A 24,257-nucleotide genomic window follows, 5' to 3' on the forward strand; every position below is an offset into this window, starting at 1 on the left:
CTCCTTAAGCCTGATAGAGGTCTACATTGTGTTTCTTAGTACTAGAAATCCCCAAACAATACTGGAATGGGAGATAGATTGAACAAAAAAGGTCCTTCTGTCAAATATTTTTCCACCACAAGAAATTTCTTGGTTGCAATACACCACGGCTTAGTGCTTACTGAAGTGCAGTTACCCAAACTCTGCTTTGTCCTCCGTGGCAGTCAGATTTGTTGTCCCCCAAGAGCAAGCTAGATGTAATGCACTTCATACTCTTGTGCTGCATTGCTATTGCAATATCCCTGCGGTATCACATCCCTGTAGGAGGGGACCATAAAAGGCAGGCGTTTCTCACCTTTTTGACAGTGCTATGGTGGCATCCGTCCTATGAGCAAGACTATTTTGTGGAAAGCAATATCGGCTGAAATGACGTTCCAGAAATCTTCTAATCACAGGTTCCGTTTTTTTTAGATCGGTTTGAATTTTCAAGTTTATGTTATTCAGCTCCCAAAGAAAGACTAGACAGCCCTGGAAGCCAATCGCCTTCGTTTAGCCCTGACATGTGCGTGGTATCTGCTCAAACCTCCATCACACATTGCTTCATTTAGTGCTTCATTTAGTATGTTTTCAGGCCACAGTGCAAAGTGAATACCACCCCCTGAAAATCTATTTCTACCTGCATATAGCATACCTGAGCTTGGCCTGACATTTCTGTGACTGTAGCTCATTTCCAGAGGTTTAGTCCACTGAGGCAGCCAGGAGGGTGCTGGTGACTTCCCAGTGGGATGGCACTTAATGTACTGGAGATACTTGCTTACACAGGGATGGCATGAGATTGCTTAGTCATGTCACTGACAGCTACCAAAGAAGGAACCTGGAAGACCGGTTATATGTCTTTCTATCATAACTAAATTTTTTGAGCTAGTCAGCCTTGACTATACTGCAGAAATATAGAAATTATTGGTTTGTGCGCCGTTGTCACCTGTACAGGCAGCATTTTATAGCGATGGCGTAGAGGAAAAGCTACCAGCCATAACAGCTGCTCCTGTTTGAAAATACCCACTGCTAGGTGAGACGATTCAGGTGTTGAGGGGCTGTGAGCTGTGTAACTGCAAGCAACCATTACTGTATGCAGTGCCTTTGCATGACGCTAGCCTATAGAGCATATGCATTGAGTCATACTCTTCATCTTATGCTGAAGTCCTACATGCTGCTTCCCTCTCCTAAGAAACTCATGCTCACAGCGGGGATGCTGTTGGAAATGCTCCGTCCGTCTCACCCAACACAAGGCACAAGCTCCCCCATCCACCCTAGCTGAGGGAAGCAGCCACTTTCTACATATGAGTAATGAAAACATTTTCCTTACATTAAAAATTCTGATAAATCTCACCCCCTCTGCTGTATGCCCTGGGCTCCATGTGGGCTTACTACACTTTATTTGTATGACTCTCTGCCGAACTATTTCTGAGAATTTTAAGTGTGAAAACAAACAGAAAAGTTATATGTGAGGGAAAACCTACTGCCTGTGTTTGAAATCAGTTCCCAAATCTGTGGCTGGCTAACCTCACCCTGATGTTATTGTGCGGTTATGGATTTTGGATGTTCTTTTTGCTGGAAGCAGTGAAGCCAACATGCACCAGTTCTGCAGAAGATCTGCTAAGGGAAAAAACAACTGTGTACCGCCACTGAATGCAAAAGTCAAAACAGAGGTGGGAGCCTCTTTTGGCAAAATCCATCAGGCTCTCAGTGTTATAGCGGGTAGGAAAAGGCTGGGGAACTTGTGTAACATTGCAGCCCAAAATAGGGCCGTAACACACAGAAATAGTAGGAAGCAAGACAAATATTCCTCAGTAGTCATTTTCCTCTCTCCCCTTCCATCTGTCCTCTCTCCTTAAATCTTCCAATTTTCCTTTCCCTTATAGCTTTCTGCCTCTTTCAGGCTAGTTTTATTTTCCATTTGGGGAGTAAGCAAGCGATTTTGCTTTGTTCACTGAAAGAGCTGGTGCTCTTCTGGGAGTGGCCGGGGAGCAGCCTGAGCAACGTGCTTGCATTGCTAGGTATTGTTATAAAGTTAATTACAGGCTCTTTGGCTTCATAAGGATCTTTTAGCTAAGCTATAAAACAGAGATTATGTCTACTTACGATCCTTAAGAATCCTTCACCGTGACCCAGTATCCTGATCAAATGTCAATACTTACTTTCCGGGATCCTGTTGTAAATCATTGCATACAGCTAATATGAGAGTGTTACAAGCTACATTTGACTTCAGGAACGCCAACGTTGCAGTGTCAAGTCACAAAATACCCAGTATATAAAACATTTCTGTTAAAAAAATAGCGCTATGCCATCCTTGTCTGCATTAGCAACCCTCTAGCAAATGTACTCCTGTGCTGGGAAGCTGTAGTGGCCAGCAATGGGCACTCATGAAGTGAAGGACTTTTCCTCCCATTTGCATTTCCCCTTCAACCCAGCTTCATAAAGGAGCTTTGGTGCCATTCACTGCCTTCTCTAGCTACCTTCTTTTCAGTATTATGCCTACTTCCAGATCCCCTTTTTATTCATCCATGTTGACTGGCACTCCCTTACCTGTGCCCTGCCCTACAAGTCTGTAACTTCCCTGTGACCACAAGCTGGATTTATCCAGCTGTGACAAACTGGTTTTGTCCTCAGGAGCTGGGCGACATCTCTTCACGCCCCTGCAAGACCTCCACGCAGGCGCTGGGTGCTGCAGACCTGGCCCATCTTCCCTCTCCCTCTGCAGGTCCAAGAGGCTGAAACACCTCTTGCAGGTCTGTGCCTGACTTTCCCTGGGCTGAGGAACACCCATCGGGGTCCCGGACAGGGATTCAGTATTTTCTTATTTTCTCTGGCAGCAGAGACAGATGTCCTAGCACCTTTCCCGCAACTGAATCCCTCCCTGTGTCATAGCTGTTGTAAGTGCTTTTGAAACAACCTCTTTCTGCCCAGCATGCATGCCCACCACACTTCGGCCATGAGTGTATCCTCTTCTTTCTTCCCTCTTCCTAGTTCTGACCGCGTCCCTTGGCAGCCCCTATACATTTATCCTGCTGAGGTAACTTAATATAGATAATTACTAGGGGAAAATAGACAGTGAGCTATTAATTTAGTGGATCATTTCTTTGTTCTGTTCAGTTTGTCTAGTTGATACAATCTGCTTTGGCACTCCCTTTCCACAACAAAAGCACCAGCTTTAATGCTCAAGCAGTTTGCACTGCCCTTATTTCATAGCTGCTGTTACTAGCAGGTCTGGTGCTTTTAATATTTGCTGACAGGACACTTCACTGTGGCAAAAGCGTTTGTTTCTTTCAAAGTTCACAAGTGTATCTTGAAATCATGTATGCAAAGTCTTTAGTCGACGTTAATATTATTGTGCAGGAAGTCAGGCCAGCAAGACTGCAGGGGAAATATGGGAAGTCTGAATGAATGAAATCAGACTGCAATTTTAGTGTAGAGACCCCTGTCATACAAGTTCTCTCACAATTTCATAAGAAAACGTTGCCCACAGTAGGAAGGCCAATGCAATTTCTCTGTTTGCTTTTTTTTAAACTGCTTTATTTTTTTAAATAAAATTTTGTGCCATTGTTTCCAGCATGGTATGTTTGGAGGAGTTGAAATACTAAAGGCTAATTTTGGGTAGGATGACCTTTCAGGTAACTTCTGCATTTTAATTCACAGAATCACTGCAGATATGGGAACTTCTACAGCTTCTCACCCCAAAGACTTCTCAAACTTTGGGGCTGGGTTCCTCAACTTCTTAAATGTAACACATGCTGTTGGATGGAGTCTCCAATCTGCCCTCTAATTCTACATTTTCCCCAAATATTAATTGCACATTTATTGGAGCTAAGGCTGTTTCTGTGTTATTGCTGAAGTGTGGTTGTTTGCTTTCTGTTTTTACAGGTTTGCAGTATTTTTATCCCCTTCTAATGGATGGGACTTTTTTTGCTTTAGTCTTTGTTGCTTAGGTTTGGTGTTTCCTTTCTTTACTAAAATGTGAATTTGGTTATTCTAGTAGATATGGTCATCATCTCAGCTACTAGTTAAGCTAGATACACAAACATGTACACATGTGCGCAGATGCACACACACATGCACATGTGCACACGTAGTCTACAATATGTGATCCAATGCCTGACTTTTGCCCCTCACATCTCATTGCCTATCCCTGGCTGCAGTTTGTGGAAGTTCAGCCAGTGGATTGTGCTCTGCTGGGAGACTCAGAATAGCCTTTTCGGCTACTGTCCTCCAACAAGTTCCCTAGTAGGACTTCCAAATTTGCTATACTTTCATGGCTTAACTCCAGCAGGACAGCTCTAAGACCCTGAGTTTCTTTGTTGTGCCAGGAAATGACATGCACTGTGGCCCCTTTTCTTTCTGCGTTCAGCTCTGTTTAAAATTAGGCTTTTGGTTCAGAGTCTTCTACAAATGCATATATGCTCCGTAGAGCACTTACATCTACAGAGTCTTTGCCTGGCTTCCTGAACAAACTTCAGTGCAGGAATGGCTTTCCTTAGGCACGTGCCACCTCTACCCTTGCTCAGTACTTGCGTCTGAAGGAGCCCACCCCAAAGAAGTGCCACTCTGGGACAGTGCTGGCACCATGTCCTCTGTGGCCATGACTCCCTAAACTTATCGGCATGTGTTGTATTGCAAATCTGGGTGTACCACGATGCACAGTGAATGTGATCACGTGGCAAACCCTGCATTGGCTATACCAAGCCCCACTCCTGGACAACCTGCAAGGCTATTAAACTTTCTAGACTATCTCCTTACAAATCATACATAGCCTGGTATCATGCCAAGGCTATTCAGCAAGCCCCTAAGAGATCTATGTGCTGGTCCATATGAAGACCAGGTGATTTTCAAGGCAACCTTTTTTCCAGGCTTTGCATATCACCTGGGAGGCAGCTGATATTTGCAGTGGCCAACCTTCTTAAAAGCCCTCCCCATCCTTTGTTTCATGAATTTAAGCCCTTCCCATGAGCTTTTTCCAGGCTGAGTGCTTCCTAACACCTCCCACGCACAGCTCACAACTCCAGTAAGAGGCATCTCCAATGGCCTTTGCTCTCTTTTAGTGGGTCAGTGCCCACATTTCTCCTGGCATCAGCTCTATGAAATATATAGATACTACAGACAGAGCAAAGTATGAATGCTCAAGTAACGATACTATATACTTTCCTCAATCTGAATTTATTTCCAGGGTCTCTTATATGCTAACTTGGATTTGATTGAACATAATTGTCTGTGTCATTCACTCATACAGATTTATCCTAGGGAAATACCAGCTGATACATGTTCAAAGGGCTGTGGAGACCTCTCCAAACGAGTGGGAGTTAGGCACTCGACATCTCTGCAGATCTGGACCATTAAGGTTGTAATACAGAGTTAACAGCAGGCAATCCATACAGCACCATCTTGAAGAAATGTGGTCTGCTGCCAGAGAGGTTCATTCACCTCACAGCCATTGAGGAAATATATTTAATGCTAAATTTCAGTGCATGAGAGAATTTAGGGTCTCCCCAGTGTTGGGGAGCCAGTACTGGGGGTTTCTGCAGCGGCTGGGCTGCGCAGCCCTTGCGCAGCCGGACAGATTCTGTTCTGCTGCCCCCCTCTGCTGTTCGGCGCAGAAAACAGCACACTCCGAGCCAGGCATCCTCTCCCAATTTCCAGAATATTTTCTCTGCTGGTTTTTTTCTTTCTTTGACCAGGTCTGGGAGGGGGGTGGGAGGGGAAGGGAGCCTAGCTGCGACTGGATGTGTTTATTGTGCTTGGCAGCTGGCCGCAAGTGCAAAAGGAAATAATGCTGATTTCCTACGCACGGTAATTCTCCTTTTTGACTTTTTTTATAGATAGGGAAGAAAAAAGATAATTTGCTGGAAAAGCAAAATAAATGGGACACAAAACCAGAATTGCGGCAGGAGAGATACTGGCTAAATGTACAGTGCATGGAGATGGGCTGAGGCAAAGAAGCTTTAAAGATTTAGAGTCAAGGTTGAATGAAGGCTGTGGTTCAAGTTCAGATTTAAAAATATTAACACATTAACACGTCTTGCTTTTTCAGGATGTCAGTTCCTTTTAAATGGGAATCTCAGAGTAGGGCCTTTGTGGGTTTGGATTGGACTGCAAATAAAACAAACTCAGATGCAACTCTTCTTCCCTCTCCTCCTAAAAATCCCTTTCAAATGGCTTAACTTTGAAATTTTGGATTCCAGTTTAATTCAAATAACAAGCGGAGTAAAGGAAAAGGCATGACAACATTAGGTAATTATAAATGAATTTTTAAGCCTGCCAGTTTAAGCAACCATTGCTTATATAGAATTAATTCTTTCCTCAAATCAAACCCTGCTGCCAAGTCATTCTTTACGTGTAAAAAACAAACAAAATTTTGCTCTGTGGTCCTGATATGAGTAAACAAAACACACAGCTTGGAGAGAAGATAGACTTTGCTTGCTATCTTCATCTTTTTCTCTCTTTTTGCTGGATCAGCCATAACTTACTGCATTTTTCTGAAGCCTGACTAGCATTTGCAAGTTCTGCACAATGGGCCAGTATTTCTGCAATTCCTGGCTTCCTCCGCTCCTCCTTTCACTTTGTCCTGTTTTGTCAGGAATTATGCCAATAAGCTCAGAGGGGGCTCAAATGTGAAAAGTTGGTACATCCTCTGGATTAAACCCCTTCAGGAGGGCTGTAAATGGTGTGATGGCATTTGGACTCTGCCCACCTGTAAATGTCCAAGACGGTGAGGGCTGCAAAAGGCCTTGGCAGTCTGACATTCCTGCATGAAAAGCAGCGCGTCCCTGCCTTGAGCAAATAAATACAGTGAACTGAAAGGTCTCCTTCTCCGGCTGCTGAGTCAGCTGGCGAGGTGCAGGCAGGCGAGATGTTCATTTTCTGTGTTCAAGTGCTGTGTCTTTTGTGGCTACCTGGTCCACTTACTATTTTTTCCAGGATGGAGGGAAAAAAGGGGCCCTGAGATTGCAGGGGGAACTGTGGAAGAACATGGATTTCCATGTGGATCGTCACACTGAGGGCCATTCTTCACAGAGAGAAATTAGCTGCTCTAATCCCTGTATTAGACTCCCATTCTCAAACTAAAGTGGCTGCACCATGACTTTATTTACCTCCTTCAGAAACAAAGTGAACTTGGTCAAATCGAACTAGTTTAACTCCAGATAGGAGCATCCCCATGGGAGGGGTAAATGAATCCTCTGCAATTTCACATCTTTCATAAATGTGGATGGATTTTCCCATATATCCTGACATCCATAAATCCTGACTATGGCAGACCTAGGGAACATTTTGTTTCTTGAGGGCTCAGAAGACCTTTCCAACACATTTAGTGGACCAGAAGTTTAATGTGAACAATCAGTAAAGCAAAGAATTAATAATAATATGGCCACCGGCTGTAAGAAATGGAGTCATGTATTTTATACTCCCAGGTTTCAGGTATTCTGTGATTCATTACTCAGAACAAAGATCAGACTCAGATTTGTTCTTTGAAAATACAGATCGCTGGAAGCCGTGTGAGTAGCGATTGCCAAGCCTCTATTAATTAACTTAGGCTGCATCTTGTCTTTGTGACAAGTTGCAGTCAGCACAATGTCAAAAACGGTGCCTGCTGCTTGCACGTATTGAAAATGGAGGGTGCAGCCTCCCCTTCCTTCTCAAATCATAACACCGCCTTAAAACCAATATAGCAGGGGTTCCTTTCATTTGTTTTCGAGTTTCTGAGTTTCCTATGTTCAAGCTTTCCCAAATTGCAGATTAAAAGAGACATATTTCCAGTAAAAACTTTGTAATCCCATGATTTCAAGAGCAGAAGCTTTAAGTAAATCCCCAAATTTTCATGAGAAAATTGCAATTCTGTAGCTGCCTGCATTCCAAACAGGCCTGCCCCAAGTATTTCATTTAGATAGGTTATCATTCCTTATTATCTACCTACTGCTGACGATGGCTGTAAAACCCCTAGATATAGTGGCATTTCCATTTATTTCCATGTACAGCTTGTAGAACATACTCATGACATGAAAATACTGTAGAAATGCCAGGTAATTATTATCATTATGTAACTCCTTAGCATCCAGGAGCAGAATTAACGATTTGAGTGGTGCCTATAAGAAAACCAGAATACATTTCAGTAAGCCTGTCATTTTTGATCTCTTAAGTAATCTTAAATAAAATTGCACTGGCTTAGTCAGTGGGGAAAAAAAAGCAATTTCTTCTAATCTTCACTGTGATGATAATACACGTATTCCTTCATTTAAATAAAATCTCTGAACAGCACCTGGAATTTTACGGAGAAATCCTGCACTGGGGATTTGTATGCAGCACACTTGCATACGAAATGTCAGAATGGCATGGACAAGGACAGCAGTGAAATTTAAAAGGTGATGGATAAGACAGATGGCTGAGCAGAAGTGGTCTGCATTGCCATGGAGAAAAGCCTGATGCCATCCTCAGCAATCAGTGCTCAAGCTCGCAAGAGTCTGGCTGCTATGGAAGCATCCGAGCCAACCCTGGGTGTTGCAATATGCCAGTTTTCCAAGAAACAGATTGATGTACAGTGTGTACTATTTTATATTTTCTTGAGGGAGGAGGGGAGAACTATCTATGGATTCGGGGCTGTCATTTGGCTTTGAATTTTGTCTTATCAATGCATTTATTGACACCTTGGAAGATTTCTTTAAAATAGAGATGATATTGTGAATATTGGCATATCCTTCTTGGAAATTATTTCTTTTTTTCCTCCCTAGGGAGAGCAGAAAACAACTATTTGTACAGAATCTACTAATTTCTACTCACTGTTCTGTATTTAATCTGTGACAAAGGTCCCGTGTTCCTCCCTTGAGACTGATAACTGTTGGTCTCTCTGCTTTTCAGGGAGTTTCACTACCCTGTGGGGGCTTGCCTTTGTGAGGGGACTGCGCTCCCGAGTGTCCCATGCAACAGCCAGTTAGAGCTGATGCCCACGCTGTGAAGAGGTTCCCGTTGGAACCTCAGGCTCGAAGCTGCATCTGATTATAACTGGGACTGGGAAGGAAGCAGTTCTGGAGCCCAGATTTCAGGGTTTGGAGTAATTGCTGAGCAATACAGGGAACCAGGATTGAAAGAAAGTGAGAATATTCCCGGAAAGGAAGCATGAAAACTTGCTGCCTTCCAGGGCTGAAATTCTCTGGAAATATAAAGATCTACCAGGGAGAGGTTAAACAGTGACTCAGTCTGTAACTGCAAGCAATGGGTGCCAAAATAAAGATAGTTAAGCCAAGCTAGTTTAATTTCTGACCATTGCTTTTTCCAAAGCATTTGATGATTGTGAAAGTTTCCATTTAATTTGCAAGAATGCAGCTACATGTGAAACTGTATTACAGTGGTACAGGCAGCCCATGAAATGTGAGCAATATGTTTTTAAGCGGCAAACAAAAAGGATGGCGAAAGCACAGAGAAGTACATGATTGGCAGAATGAGCCAACACTGCAATTTTGGGAAAATGTTGAACTCTTGGTAGGAGACTAGGCTGAGTCTAGAGTAGAGCAAAACACTCAGTAAAGGCTAAACCCTTGACAAGATAATTAAAACGTAGCCTGAGAGGAAAGTCCTCAGCTGCGGTGAAGCTGAGACCTCACGCCTGGTAGCAGACCAGAGGCAGAAAGTGGTGTGAATCTCCAAGAGACGGTATCTAAAAAATGTGAGCTGCACAGACTGTGCAAACTCTCACCCCCAGCCAACGCCATGCATTTGGGAACCGGTACTGCCATGGGTTGTGCTCCCTTGGAAGAGACGGCAACCCTAAGGGGGTGACAGCAGTGCCACCGGTGACAAAGGGGACCCAGTGTAGCAGCATGCGGGTACAGACAGTAAATGCCAGCAGATGGGATGTGGATTCATTTTCAGTTGGGTGGGAGCATGCAAGCTAGTGTGATGTCAGAAGCAAGGATCTTACCAAGTACTGGATGAGCAGCCATAGGTGGGAAAAGTCAAATTGTACAGTGGTAGGAAAAGCCCTTCTGAGAGTCTGATATAGCCAGTATCAGTTCTGATGACAGATAGGAGAAGGAAAGGCCATATGCTAGAGAGATGGGGGTGGAAATGACATAAACAGCAGCTCAGCGGTATATCCTTATGTTGCTTGGGTCTAGACTGTTATAGCTGAGATCACTCCAGTCCAATTTCTGGACTGCAGGACACCGAATCTCTCCCCAACCCTGAGTCTTAACCCTTCTCCAGGGAGTAGATCCTGCAAAGGGAAGATGCTGGGTTGGGGGATGTTTCTCTTTCCTTTTTTTGACAGAGGAGAGGCGGCTTTGCCTAAGAGCAGCCCTGAGTCTTAGTTGTGGGCCCTGTTTTTAGGAGATCCTTATTGCAAAGTGTCCTGGTTTTGGCTGGGATGGAGTTGATTTTCTTCCTATTAACTGGTATAGTGCTGTGTTTTGGATGTAGTGTGAGAATAATGTTGATGACACGCTGATGTTTTGGTTGTTGCTAGGTATTGTTTACGCTAGTCAAGGACTTTTCATCTTCCCATGTCCTGCTAGATGTGCAGGGGGCTGGGAGGGAGTGTGGCCAGGGCGGCTGGCCCAGCTGGCCAATAGGCTATTCCATACCATATGACGTCATGCTCAGCATATAAGGCTGGGTGAAGAAGAAGGAGGGGGGCGTTCGGAGTGATGGCGTGTGTCTTCCCAAGTAACCGTTACGCATGATGGAGCCCTGCTTTCCTGGCGATGGCTGAACACCTGCCTGCCGATGGGAAGTGGTGAATGAATTCCTTGTTTTGCTTTGCTTGCATGCGCGGCTTTTGCTTTCCCTATTAAACTGTCTTTATCTCAACCCACGAGTTTTTCTCACTTTTACCCTTCTGATTCTCTCCCCCATCCCACCCGGCGGGGGGGGTGAGCGAGCGGCTGCGTGGTATTTGGCTGCTGCCAGGTTAAACCACGACAGTCCTTTTTGGCGCCCAACGTGGGGCTTGAAGGGTTCGAGATAACGACAGGTTTGATTGGAATGTGCTAGATCGAATTTATAGCTGTTACTGCTGTTTAGCTATTAATTCGCAGGCTCTTGCACTTGCCATGGGGCTTGCTTGCCTTAATGTGTATTAGAGTCTTGTGCTCGTTAGTGGCTGCTTTTTTGCTCTCGCTGCTTGCTGTACTGCTGCACTGCTGATCGTCTTACTGTGCTGTGCCTGGGAACGTTCTGATAACAGCAATGGGGATGCGCCTGGGTTGGCAGAGGGCCAGGGCATCGCTGCTGCTTCTGTGCTGCTGTGCTGGACAGGCTGGAACTGCAGCGTGAACTCGAATTGAAGGGACTGTGACCTGTGGCTGAGTCCATGCGGGACAGGACACCCCGAGGCGTCTGTGACTGTGGATAAGCCCATGCCCAAGCAGGTACATCTTGAAGCGTCTGTGGCCGTGATTATGTCCGTGCCGCAGCAGGTATACCTCTGAAGGGATTGTGGCCTAAGGATAAGTCCACGCTGGAGAAGGTACACCTCGAAGCATCTGTGGCTGTGGATAAGTCCATGCTGCAGCAGGTACACCTTGAAGTGTCAGTGGCTGTGCATGAGGCCATGCTGGAGCACCTCAAAGCGTGTGGCAGTGGATAAGCCCATGACAGGGGAGGTACACCCCTGGAGAGATTGCAGCCATGGGTAAGGCCATGTTAGAGCAGGTTTACTTCTGAAGGGACTGTGGCCCATGGAGAAGGTCACACTGGAACTGGTGCACCTCGAAGCGACTGTGGCTGTGGATAAGTCTATGCCGCAGCAGGTATACCTCTGGAGAGACTGTGGCTCATAGGTAAGGCTCCACTTGGAGCAGGTACACCCTAAGGGACTGCAGTCTGTGGATAAATCCAAGCCGGAGCAGGGGCAAGGGGAGGAGTTCATTGCAATGTTAAACCCTATGGTCTGGCCCAAAGGGACCAGGGGTGGAGATTGTAATGGATATACCTTTAAATTGTTGTAACCCATGATTTGAGTTGCATGTTATAGGAATTACTATAGCAGGAACCACCTGAACCAACGGAGGACAAAATTTACAAGGAAGCAGCGCAGGTGCAGCAGTGACCCGACCTGAGCTGGCTTTGGTGCCCAGTAACTCCATGCAACACACCACCTCTGCTGACCTGAGTGACCACCATAACAGATGGAGCCCAAAGTCATGGACTAAATGAACGCAGTGGAAATTTTTGTACATTTATGGATATTTTATGGACATTTTACAGGGGTGGTCCATAGACTCAGGGAATGATATCTGTGTATTATATCAAAGGATGGGAAGGGGGATGGTGGGTAATGAGAATGTATTGGATAGTGTGGGACCTGAGCATGATGTAAATGGTATGGAATAAGGGGTGGATACTGTCCTGGTTTTGGCTGGGATGGAGTTGATTTTCTTCCTATTAACTGGTATAGTGCTGTGTTTTGGATGTAGTGTGAGAATAATGTTGATGACACGCTGATGTTTTGGTTGTTGCTAGGTATTGTTTACGCTAGTCAAGGACTTTTCATCTTCCCATGTCCTGCCAGATGTGCAGGGGGCTGGGAGGGAGTGTGGCCAGGGCGGCTGGCCCAGCTGGCCAATAGGCTATTCCATACCATATGACGTCATGCTCAGCATATAAGGCTGGGTGAAGAAGAAGGAGGGGGGCGTTCGGAGTGATGGCGTGTGTCTTCCCAAGTAACCGTTACGCATGATGGAGCCCTGCTTTCCTGGCGATGGCTGAACACCTGCCTGCCGATGGGAAGTGGTGAATGAATTCCTTGTTTTGCTTTGCTTGCATGCGCGGCTTTTGCTTTCCCTATTAAACTGTCTTTATCTCAACCCACGAGTTTTTCTCACTTTTACCCTTCTGATTCTCTCCCCCATCCCACCCGGCGGGGGGGGTGAGCGAGCGGCTGCGTGGTATTTGGCTGCTGCCAGGTTAAACCACGACACAAAGAGAGATAAGGAGAAGGGTGTCCTCCTTTCCTTTTCAGCCTCCTCTCTTCTGGAGTAGGACCCCAGACAAATCCTGTGCAGGGTCCAGGAGAAAGACAGAAGAGGCTGGAGGAGGAGGTGGCATCTCCTTTGCAGGAGAGGGGGATGCTGACACTGAGAGCCTTTTGGGGTCCAGATCTGGCCAGCACCTGTGATTCTCCCATTGGGACTTCTAGAAAACATTCAGCTTCAACAGGGAAATTAATGCTCCAGATGGGGGTGTGGAAAAGAGAGCAGAGAGAAAAATTAATTACGAACGGGGCGTAATCATGCAATAGTACAACTTCAGTGTGTGTTTAAATTCTGTGTAAACAGAGCATGGTTTTGTGCTCATGGTTAGCAGGGGATGGACTCAGGAAGCTGTGTTAAATTCTTGGCATTGTTTCTGATTCACTCCGTGGCCGTCAGGAAATGATTTAATTGTGGGGTCCTGCGAGGTGCTGAGCACATGCTGAGGAGCATTTCATTCCCCTGAAGCAAAGCGGGGCTTCTGGAGCAGAACAAGAGCTCAACACCTCAGAGGATCAGGATGTGCTCACTGAAAAAATACAGTCCTGTTGTCTTTGTAGCTTGCATAGAAATTGAGTTCAAGAATCCGGGGTGCTGGTATCCTTATCATCCGCAAAGCAAAGAGTATGGTTTTCTGGGGATCTGTGAGGAAGCCAGCTAAAAAGGGCTGTAATTGAATTAAAGGATGGACTGGCTTTATTGAAAGAAAGGGGAACAGAACCTCTCAGGCATACGGGCTCACATCGTTAAACAAATTACAGGCTGACACATGGGCTAATAGTCTGCGCTTTGGTGCAATAGGCAGGAATAACTCAAAACCTCTGTGGCTGGCTTAGGGGAACTGAGAGTAATGGGGGAAGATTGTTTCCGCTGAAGCCCATCCCACAACCTCTGACCAGGTCATCTGAACGTCAGCTCAGGTCGGGTGGAGGGGGACCTGCCAGCGGCGGTGCCACACCAGTGAGGCAGGGCCCTGAGGGGAACCACCTTTTTTCCCTAGATGTGAGGGCAGGGAGAGATATACATGCAGTCATGTGTGTTTTTTCAGGCCAGAATAGTAGATATCCACAATCCAGCAGATTTCTCTTTCCTGTGCCAAGCCTCTAAAATCCTTTGTGTTTCTCCTCTGCCCCCATGCCTTCACTTTCCCTGGGTACCCTGCCCTTAGATACAGACAAGTTGAAACATCCAACAGCAAGGTCCAGAAACCATGAACATCAGGAAAATACATATATTCAGCTGTGTGCAGGTCATGTGTTCAGAAGATCAGCCACACAAACACTGCTATAATAAATGGGTTTGTTTCATGACATTTAGTCATCAAGCAATATTTATGTTAAAACCCAAGTTATATTTTTAAGATGTGGTGCCAATTTCACATATATATGTATATACCTACATACACACACACACACGTTGGTAGAAATTCTGTGTTTGTACTGAAGAGGCATAAGAAACTGCTTGCTATTTAAAACAAGAACATATATTCCAGCTGAACAAGAAGTCTTCCTTGTCTGCATGAGCAGTGTTGCTCCGTGATATTTCTGCTTCTGTTTGGTGGGTCTCTGTGGCTTCTCTCCTTGTTCCCAGTGCTCTTCTTTGTGCTACCATTATCCTCGGACTTATTTACTGTATTTCCCTGTTTTTTGACTTTATCTATCCCATCTTCATAGTGTGCGGGTGATAACATGTTTTGTGAAAGTGACATCACCATATGCTGCTTAAATTGTTTCATTTTACTGAATGTTTAACCAAAGAGGTTTGAAAGCATTCATTTGCCTTTTTTTGCTATTGAGCTGCGATGTTCCAGGAGCTCTAGAAAGAGACATCTCTTATAACTGTGCTAGGAACTGCTGTCATTGAATTAAATTGAGTTAGGCTGATGCAAATGAGAGCAAAATTTGGCCCCATCTGTTCTACATAATCTAGTTCCTAAATCAGGAAAAGCAGTCACTAAGAAATGACACCCAGTATTTTATTTTTGTAGGAATTTGATTTTTTCACTTCTAAAAAATACTCAAGCTAATAATGCAGCGTAGCATGCTAAACAACTTGGTTTCATCTAGGACGATGTTTGAGACTTTTTTTGTTACTTTTTTAGATGAGAATGTATCTAAGTATTAAAACGGTCATTAGTTTTATTTACTGGAAAAAAGAGATTGAGAATAAGTAGTCCTCAACACTGTGGTTTTTAGAGAGGATAATTAAAGGTGAGCAAAAAAGAGACAACAGATGTAGTGCTTAAGCACTAAAGAACATCGCACTGTTAAAGAAAGGAAGAGCGACGTATTTTACCTAAGTGACCCTAAATAGCTCCAAATCTACCGGCCTTGAGGAAGCCACTTCCTACCGGCGGGTGGCTGTCCCTTCCCAGCGCCTGAACGGGCTCCTCGTTGGGGTCTGCTCTTTCCTACTGCGCCAGACCTCTCTGCTTTGCAATGAACAGGCTTCATGTGGCCATGACAGGCGGCTCACATTACTCTCTCTACTTTTGGAGGTGATGCTAGAATTGCCGTGGATATTACCCAAGTTTGCTAGAAGACGATAGGACAGAAATGTCCGACCATGGGAAATTGCTCTAGGAACCAAAGGACATGTTGGTGGATTGATCAATAATCTGCTTTACAGCGGTCGACAAGAAAGTGCTGTTACAGGCAGCATTTCAAACACTGTTGCCTGGGAAGAAGGAACGCTCTTAAAAATCACAGTCCATCTGTAGTTTAAAAAAGACCACAGATGGTATTAAAATGGCTCGCTGAGAGTGCTGGTATCCAGGTGTTTCCTCCTGTCGTTGTTCTTGCACAAATGTGAGCCGGCTTGTGCGATTGCACTCCTCCCTTATGGCACAGTCTTGCTGGTTGCATGAGATCAGGTGCAGGTGAATAATACAAATTAAAGCACTCTGGCCAAAATTTTCAAGCCTACACATATGCACTGGATATGAGCAGCCTGATTTTTCAGAAGATGTTCAGTATTTCCAACTCCCCTTGAAGTAAATGGAGCTGCTGCAGTTTTCTTTGGCTGCTGCAGAATGAGCTCAACCCTTGTGCGGACGAGGCCGTTCATTCAGGCACCTGACCAAGGTGCCTGGTTACAGAAGACCAAGCATGGACCTCTCTGGTCTTACTGTTTACCAAATGCCATGAACAAGACAACAACCAGCATATCAAAGTTAGGAGGTTTTTTTGGGAATGAAGATTTAAAGTAGTTAGATTGTCACCCGTCACCAAATGTCCTCAGGCAGGGCAAGAGCTCTATTAGCTTTAAAAAGGGGATTATAAATTGGACTTTAAATTATTTGCTATGCAAGGGGTATATTCCTTATACTTTTGAAGCGTAGGGCAAATTTAGGACCCCTGCATTTGGATTCCAGATGACTCTACTATAATGAAAGGCTCAGTTTCATAATATCAACATATGACTATTTACACTTCTCTTCAAAGAGAAGATCCTCTCAAAATGCTCATCTTACTGGAAATTATACTATATGAAGTGTCAAACCTGTAAGTGAAATTATTTATGAATAATTTATGTTTATAATACAAGAATGTGTTAAACTTCACAGATTCTGGAGGACATATTCGTATAAAAAGTACATGGTGTATCTTAATAAATCCATCACATTACAGCAGCTCTGCAGTTTACCTTCGATAATATTATTGGAATACATTTATTTCAATGCAAAATTAAAATGGAAGGACTGGCTCATTTCCTGATATTATGTGATGATATCCGCTGGTACATTTAAATCACAATAATCTGATTTTGGATTTATTTGCTAAGTTCCTGTGCACTTAGGAACTCAGTTGTTGAAAATACGTAAAATTTAGCAGCTTGTAAAATGTAAAAAGGGCCACAGAAATGTTCTGGGTTATATGTCATTGAGGGATAAGGGCTGGTTTATTTTAAAACAGTCTTTAACAAATTGTTGTTGTTGGGTCACAACAACCCCATGCAGGGGTTGGGGAAGAGTGGCTGGAAAGCTGCCCAGAGGAAAAGGACCTGGGGGTGTTGGTAAACAGCCAGCTGAATGTGAGCCGGCAGTGTGCCCAGGTGACGAAGAAGGCCAACGGCATCCTGGCCTGTATCAGAAATAGTGTGGCCAGCAGGAGCAGGGAGGTGATCCTGCCCCTGTACTCGGCACTGGTGAGGCCGCACCTCGAATCCTGTGTTCAGTTTTGGGCCCCTCACTACAAGAAGGACATGGAGGTGCTGGAGCGTGTCCAGAGGAGGGCAACGAAGCTGGTGAAGGGCCTGGAGCACAAGTCTTATGAGGAGCGGCTGAGGGAACTGGGGTTGTTTAGTCTGGAGAAGAGGAGGCTGAGGGGAGACCTCATCGCTCTCTACAACTACCTGAAAGGAGGTTGTAGCGAGGTGGGGGTTGGTCTCTTCTCCCAAGTAACTGGCGATAGGAAGAGAGGAAATGGCCTCAAGTTGAGCCAACGGAGGTTTAGATTTGAAATTAAGAAAAATTTCTTCACCAAAAGGGTTATCAAGCATTGGAACAGGCTGCCCAGGGAAGTGAGTTCCCTGGTTGAGTCACCATCCCTGGATGTATTTAAAAGACGTGTAGATGTGGCGCTTAGGGACATGGTTTAGTGGATTTGGCAGCTTACGGTTGGACTCAATGATCTTAAAGGTCTTTTCCAACCTAAATGATTTTATGATTCTATGATTTTAAACAATGCCCTTCTGGAGTAGGAAGATCATTTTGCCCTTGATCTTGGAAACACTTCCATGCTCCTGCTTAATTTACCAGCGTGACCAAGGATGCACTATGCAACAGAACTGAATTAGGGACTTGTGTATATCACAGAAAGAGCACAGAGGAGATTAAAAAAAAAGAAAGGAAAGTTTTTGATTAGAGGGTTGATAGTCAGCATAGAAAGTGTTGTTTATAAAAAAGATTGATGCTTTGTTGGTGTTGAGAGGTGAAGAGAAAGAAACTGAGGCTCTGAAAGCAGAGACATACAGAATTTGGGTAGTCCCGTAACTGAGGTGCAGTCGCTTGTTGACCCTGACTACGCCAGAGCTCCTGTGAAGGCTGAAATATTTCTTAGTACAGCATCCATGAGGCCCCTCATGCAAGCAAAATTTATTTGCAAGCACTCAGGATATATGCAGAATATACGCCTTATTTTGTTCCTCCACCTTTGAACAGAAAGTAATCATTAAAAACCTTCCTGTTATAATTAGTACTCCATCAAATTTTCCAGGAGCTCTCATTGCTCTTAAGCACCCCAAGTAATTACTGTGCTGGGGACTTGCCATGCCCATGAGCTCACCTTGAAATCAAATTATTTATAGTGGGACTGACACTCATCTGAGGCAATCTTTAGAAAACTGTGACTGTTCACTTCAAAAGCTACTGATAAAAGAAAACCCACATACATCGGCCTGCCTTGTTGCAGTAACCAGATTATTGGTTACAAAAAAGATGTTTTGCTGCTGATCATGTGTGAGGAGAAAACATATAGAAACTGCAGTACCTGTGTGGAACCCAGGAGAGCCTCCAGACACGAAGACTATGGAGATAACAGGAAAATAGTTAACATTACAGCTGGGTGCCTTCCCCTGACCTCTCGATTGTGCTGTGTAGTAACTGCAGCCTTAATTTGCCACCACCTCTTACCACCTGAATTAACTTAAAGAGCAGTTTCAGCTTCTCAGCCAGGCAGTATGGAAATGCACCCCTTTTTTTGGGAAAACCATTGCAGCTAGGGAAGTGTCGCAGTAGCAGTGTGTAAGATTTCCAGCCAGACATCAAGACTCGGTCATGCTGGGCAATGCCACAAGTGGAGCAGGGGGTGATCACTAACTCCAGATGCTAAAGGTCCAAATATTTGGCTACTTAATAAGAGTGAGGAGAAAATGTTTGGCTAAATGCAATGGGACAAGCATCTACATCTGTAAGCAATCCTGTAGGGTCTTTAGTGAGCTCAGATGGAAGATGGAAGGCAGAAACACTTTTGTGGAAAACCTCAAATACCTCTAGGATCAAACACATCTGGAGGCAGAAGGCTGATACAAACCTGCATCAGGGTGATACAGATGCCTCCAGCCGATTTGCCAAAAGCACGGACCTGTCTTAGTGCTCAACTTAACAGTTTGTTTCTTAACTGAATCCGTAGAGACTTAAGACACTTTCTTTCTGGTTCATCAATGCATGATGCCTACTTTATCAAGCAAAATATTAGCTACAGACTAATGGCCCTGTTTTACCTCATTTGGGAATCAGGCGCACTTGGGGACAGATGATGGGTTACATACACATCCCTTGAGTCCTATTAAAATCGATTTCACAGTTTAAGTACTGAATAGATCCGGGCAAATGATCAGGACAGGTTTTCCACAGAATCAATAAAACAAACAGCCTTTGGCAACTGGATCACTGAATAAGAAGCATTAATTGGAAACCTACTATTAAACATGATCATTAGTACGCTGTCTGCCTAGCGTCAGAGAAGCAAAGATGACTTCTGGGAAACCCTCTAAATCCTGGAGGTAAAATGAGCGTGAAAAAGAGCCAGCCAAAACTGTGGACAAAACCATACAGGCCACCTGCCAACAAAGTTTGCAGATCACCCACTGAACCGAAGCAGGACATGTCCTGGCAGTCAGGGAGAAAACTGGAGCTGATGCCAATTTTCTTCAGTATTTATCAACACTATTATAGCACTGTAGCAAGAAAAAATCCAGTGGGATGAGTGACAGCTTTTTTTTACATCTTTCTTCCCCTGAAATATATGCCAGGGAAGTGTCAGCTGAGACATCTGGGAACTTCTGAAGGACAAACTGTGCAAAAAGTTTAGCCACAATCCATGAAAGCTAGAAAAATCCTGTTTTGAGTGATATCAAAACCCCAGCAAATGAAACTGTACCTGAAGCAACAGGCTCCAGCTAGCTGGACAATTTATTTCAGGCTTGAGTGACCAAAAAACCCTCTGAGAGGGAGAGAGATGGAAGTGTTTTCATAAAATGCTGTTTCCTTGGCATCAAAAGTGCCTTTGGAGGGGCTGGGAGGTCCTGCACAGCCAGACAACAGCCGGCACTGTTGGTAAGAGCGAAAACAGCCTTCTGTGACCTGACATGCGTTTTATTTCTGGTGAGGGGATGAAAGCACTTGCGATGTGCTATGACATTTCTGTCAGTCCTCAAAATGCACTTGACGTTCCCGCAGAGAACATCACGTTTGTAGCTCGTGGGGGTGCGGGAGGGTCCGTCCCCTCCTCTCCGTGCAACCCACGCAGCAGAGCTGCAGCAGGATCGCATCCTTCGGGGGTCCCTGCTGGGTGCCAGCAGGCTGGGGTGGCACAGGGTAGCAAATTCTGCTGCTGCTGTTCCTCAGTGTCAGGTCCCCTTCACCTGAAGAGAGAAGGGATGGGATACAGCCTTCTGTGTGACAGAAATTCAGTGTGCTTGAAAACCTCTTGCAGCTTTTTCTAATCTTAGTGAGAAAACCTCGTTACAGCGGTCATTTTGCAATCCCACAAGAGCCAAAAATGCATTCACAGAGGCCCGACCTGCCCAGCATCGGCGCGCCAGCAGACAGTATGGGAAACAGCACAAGTGGTGAAAAGTGAGCAAAAAGCTTACGCTCCTTTTGATTCCAGTAATCCCTTCTCCAGCATTGTTCAAACCCCAGATAGGCACTGTTTTTCCTAGATAGACAGGGTCGGAGGCTCGGCTCCTATCAGCTGGCGCCGCTCCACCAACCGCAGTGCAGCTGACGCAGCCGTGCTAATTTGCTCTCACCGAGGATTTGACCCGCCGTTTTCTTCTTGACAGCATCCCTTGAAAGATACATGATGTTCTGCAGGGCCAGGCTAATCTGCTTGTGGAGGAGCATCCATTGTTCAGCCTGCCGCCCTTATCGCCCGCTCTCGCCAGAAAAGAAGCCCGGGCTGGATGCTGGTGACAGCCCTCTTCAGGCATGGGTCCTGCTGAGACTGTGAGAAGCCTCATGCTGCAGAAAGCCCCCAGGAAGACGGGAAGCAGCCGTGGTTATGAATCACCCTAGAAACAAATGATTAGCTATGGGTAAATTCGTGGAAACAGCACAGTACTGTAAAGTGTGACTAAGGCTATTATCCCAGAGCAATGGAAAGTCTCCCAGCCCCCCGTGCTTTCTTGAGAGTATGTTAATTATTGCTCTGGGTGTGAATACTCCACGTCTGGAAAAAGTCACTTTAACCAAGCAAGTCCGTTGCCCTTTCCATGCGAAACAACGCTGGATTGTCTAGAAAAGACTGTTGAAAACATCTGACAAAACATCATTTTCGTGTTCAAACAGATATGATTCAGCAATAACCGATGGACTTGAGGGTGGGTGCTTATTTAATTAAAGGTGTTTCCCTGTTCTGTTTGCTGCAGCAGGGATCAATAAGATGAAGACGCGCAGTCCTGCAGAGCTCCTAGGCTCTCCTAGCAATGTGTTAGGACAGGAGACGTGTGAACTCTGCTGCTCTAAAAATCCTCACTCCATCAGCTGTGAAAAATGATTTCTTGGCTCCTTGTCAAAACAAAGTGATAAGATTGGTATGTACTCTGTCCCTATCATCATCCAGTAGCTGTGTGGGCACTCGGGCCCTGGGAGTTAGCATAGTAACTTAACGCAAACCATTTAGGACTGACCGACAGCAATGCTGTTGATGGAAGTCCCACCTTGTGATGATCCAGTGGAGCTTGGTAGCATTCCCAGATCCTTCTGTGTCCCCTCATATTTCATGTGGAAAAAAATTCTCTCCCCAAAGTTGAACCGGATAGTTAGGAACATGATGGGAGTTTCACTCTCCTCTGAAGTGCTTGTTTCTGGGTGGTGCCACAGGTTTCCCAAATTTCAGTTAATATTGGATCATATTGCAGTTTGGTGTCTAAAGGATGAAGAAGTCTGACATAAGCAAATGAGGCCAGAACTGAACTGCTTCTGATCATGCTGGTTTTTCTGTTCCCATTTTATGGCCCTTCACTTTCAAGGGCACCTTTGAATGTATCTTTTCATTTGTTTTAAGGCCTGAATTGTCCTAATGGGCTGAAAATTTATATAGAGAAGCCAAGATGATAACTTCAGAGGGAAAGGTAATGCGTCATGTTATTGTGCAGGAAGCGCAGGGGCATGCAGAGTTTTTCTTTACAAAGACTAGACACCTTTTTATATAAGTAACCTTGAAGCAAGAGCATTATCATAGCAAGACCTTCACCAATAACTCCTTAAATGTCTATTAGCAGACTGTATATATGATATGAAGTACAACAACATTGCTACAATTCTGCTTAGCTTTATTCCAGAAGAGAATTCAGGCCTGAACTAACAATTACACTAATGCACTGTGTTGGTTAATTGAAGGAATTTATGACATAAGGTAAATGTCAGAGTTCAAAGCCAAGTGTGTGCGTGTGAGAGAGAGAGAGAATGTATGCAGGTAGGACTGTCGTCAGCTGGAGCACTAAATATAAGCCTCTGTGATTTTACATCTGGGAAAATATCCAGAAATCCTTTCTAAGCAATAAATTATATGCTTGTGGGACAGCAATGATATACAGGCAAAGCAGCACCTGTAATGAGCCTGCAACCATCACTGAGACCTGGGAACATTAATGCCAATTAATCTGGGAGGGAAGAGTAAGAATGTGCCAATGATGCTAGAAAGTCTCAGAACGTACCCACCTTGTCTTCCACCTGAATAAGAGCACAGACTATTAATGAGAACACTATTTTTCCCCTGGAAAGTATTTGCTTGTTAAAAATAGTTCACAGGGTCGTGGTACAATAATTTTTACTAGTCATTACTGCTTCTGTCAGCTCGGTGACAACTACTACACTGTGAACTTGGAAGTGCATTTAAAAAAAAATGATGAAAGCATGTCTTGATGAATGTTTACTCATCAGTTATTTAGTATATGCAAAAAATATTATCACCCTTAATTGCCTCTGTGATACTGCACTCTGAGAGGAATATCCCTCAAAGGAATCCCTTGGGAGAAAATGCTGCTCTCAGCTTTTATGAGACTAATGTGGCTTGGACTGAATTGATCAAACTCACATTCCACGGAGTAGCTTAAAGTGCCCATTTAGCATTATTCCCAGTTGGCAGTTTTCTCTGTCTAGTTTATAGATTAGTAAAATGTTTTCCTTGTTTTTGGTTTATCCTGCATTTTAGCCTATATTAATATTTAAATTCACTCGGAACAAACAACTTCCCTTTGATGACAACAGGGAAGTTTTGATGAAACTAAAGCGAGGTAAAGGCAAACTTTGGGATTTATTCTTCCATCTGCTGTCTGATACATATTGGCTTTCTCATTATAGCTTCTAAAGAGAAACTGGCTGTACAGGTTGGTGTAAAGTGCCACATGAGACTATGGCATTGTACTATTTGGTGAAGAAGTCTCTAGTCCAAGTGCTTTGGATCCAAAAAAGCACTTCAATAAGTGCCTAACTTTCAGCAGCAAGAGTAGTCTCCAGGTCCTTTAGTAATCTGTGCCTGTGCTGCACTTGCAGCTCCCAGGGTGGCTGGGTGGACAAGAAGAGCACACAACCCTGCTCGTGGTGAAGACAAGGTATGTCTTCATGGCAGAAGTTGCCTGGCAAACCCCCTTCTTCTAGGTCACCTCTCTGCCCAGCCTCTTCACAAGAGGACTCTGCTCTCTAAGTGCATGCAGAGCTCAGTTTACGAGCCTCTGGCACATGAACTTCATGCCTTGGATTGCTTGGACAAGCGGGGAGATTGATGCAGGCTCTTCGGCTCACGTGATGGATGTGTGTCCATGGGGTTACTCTGCTGGCTGGTTCCTGTATGCAATGCACTCCTTGCATGCTATAGGAGTGGCACAGGGAATATGTCTGGTAGTAAAGCCCTTTTGGTATGGAGCAGAGGGCCAGCCTTGGCAACAGCTCCTCACTGAAAGGCTTCTCCAACAATGAGACAGCTCAGACAGGGCCAGCCCAGGGAGCAGCAAAAGCCCCAGTCCTGCACTCCAAAAATGCGAGGTGCCAGGACCTCGTGGAGCCTGGGGTGCATGCAGATGGGAGCTCTGCTTGAGAGATTTCACGGGTAAGGACAGAAGGGACTGTGATCTCAAAACGTGGAGAAGCTATACTAGCCTATACTAGGGTCTGTGCATGAACCTTTTCGTAGCATGTATTGTTTTCACTCCTATGCTAGATAAGTCCATTAGACACTGCACCAACTACCAGAGGGTATATAATTTAAAGAGCTCCAATGCATATCCTATACCTAGGATGCTATTTTATACAGACTACAGCCA

Source organism: Calonectris borealis, chromosome 2 (genome assembly GCF_964195595.1).
Source record: "Calonectris borealis chromosome 2, bCalBor7.hap1.2, whole genome shotgun sequence".
Classification (NCBI taxonomy): Eukaryota; Metazoa; Chordata; class Aves; order Procellariiformes; family Procellariidae; genus Calonectris; species Calonectris borealis.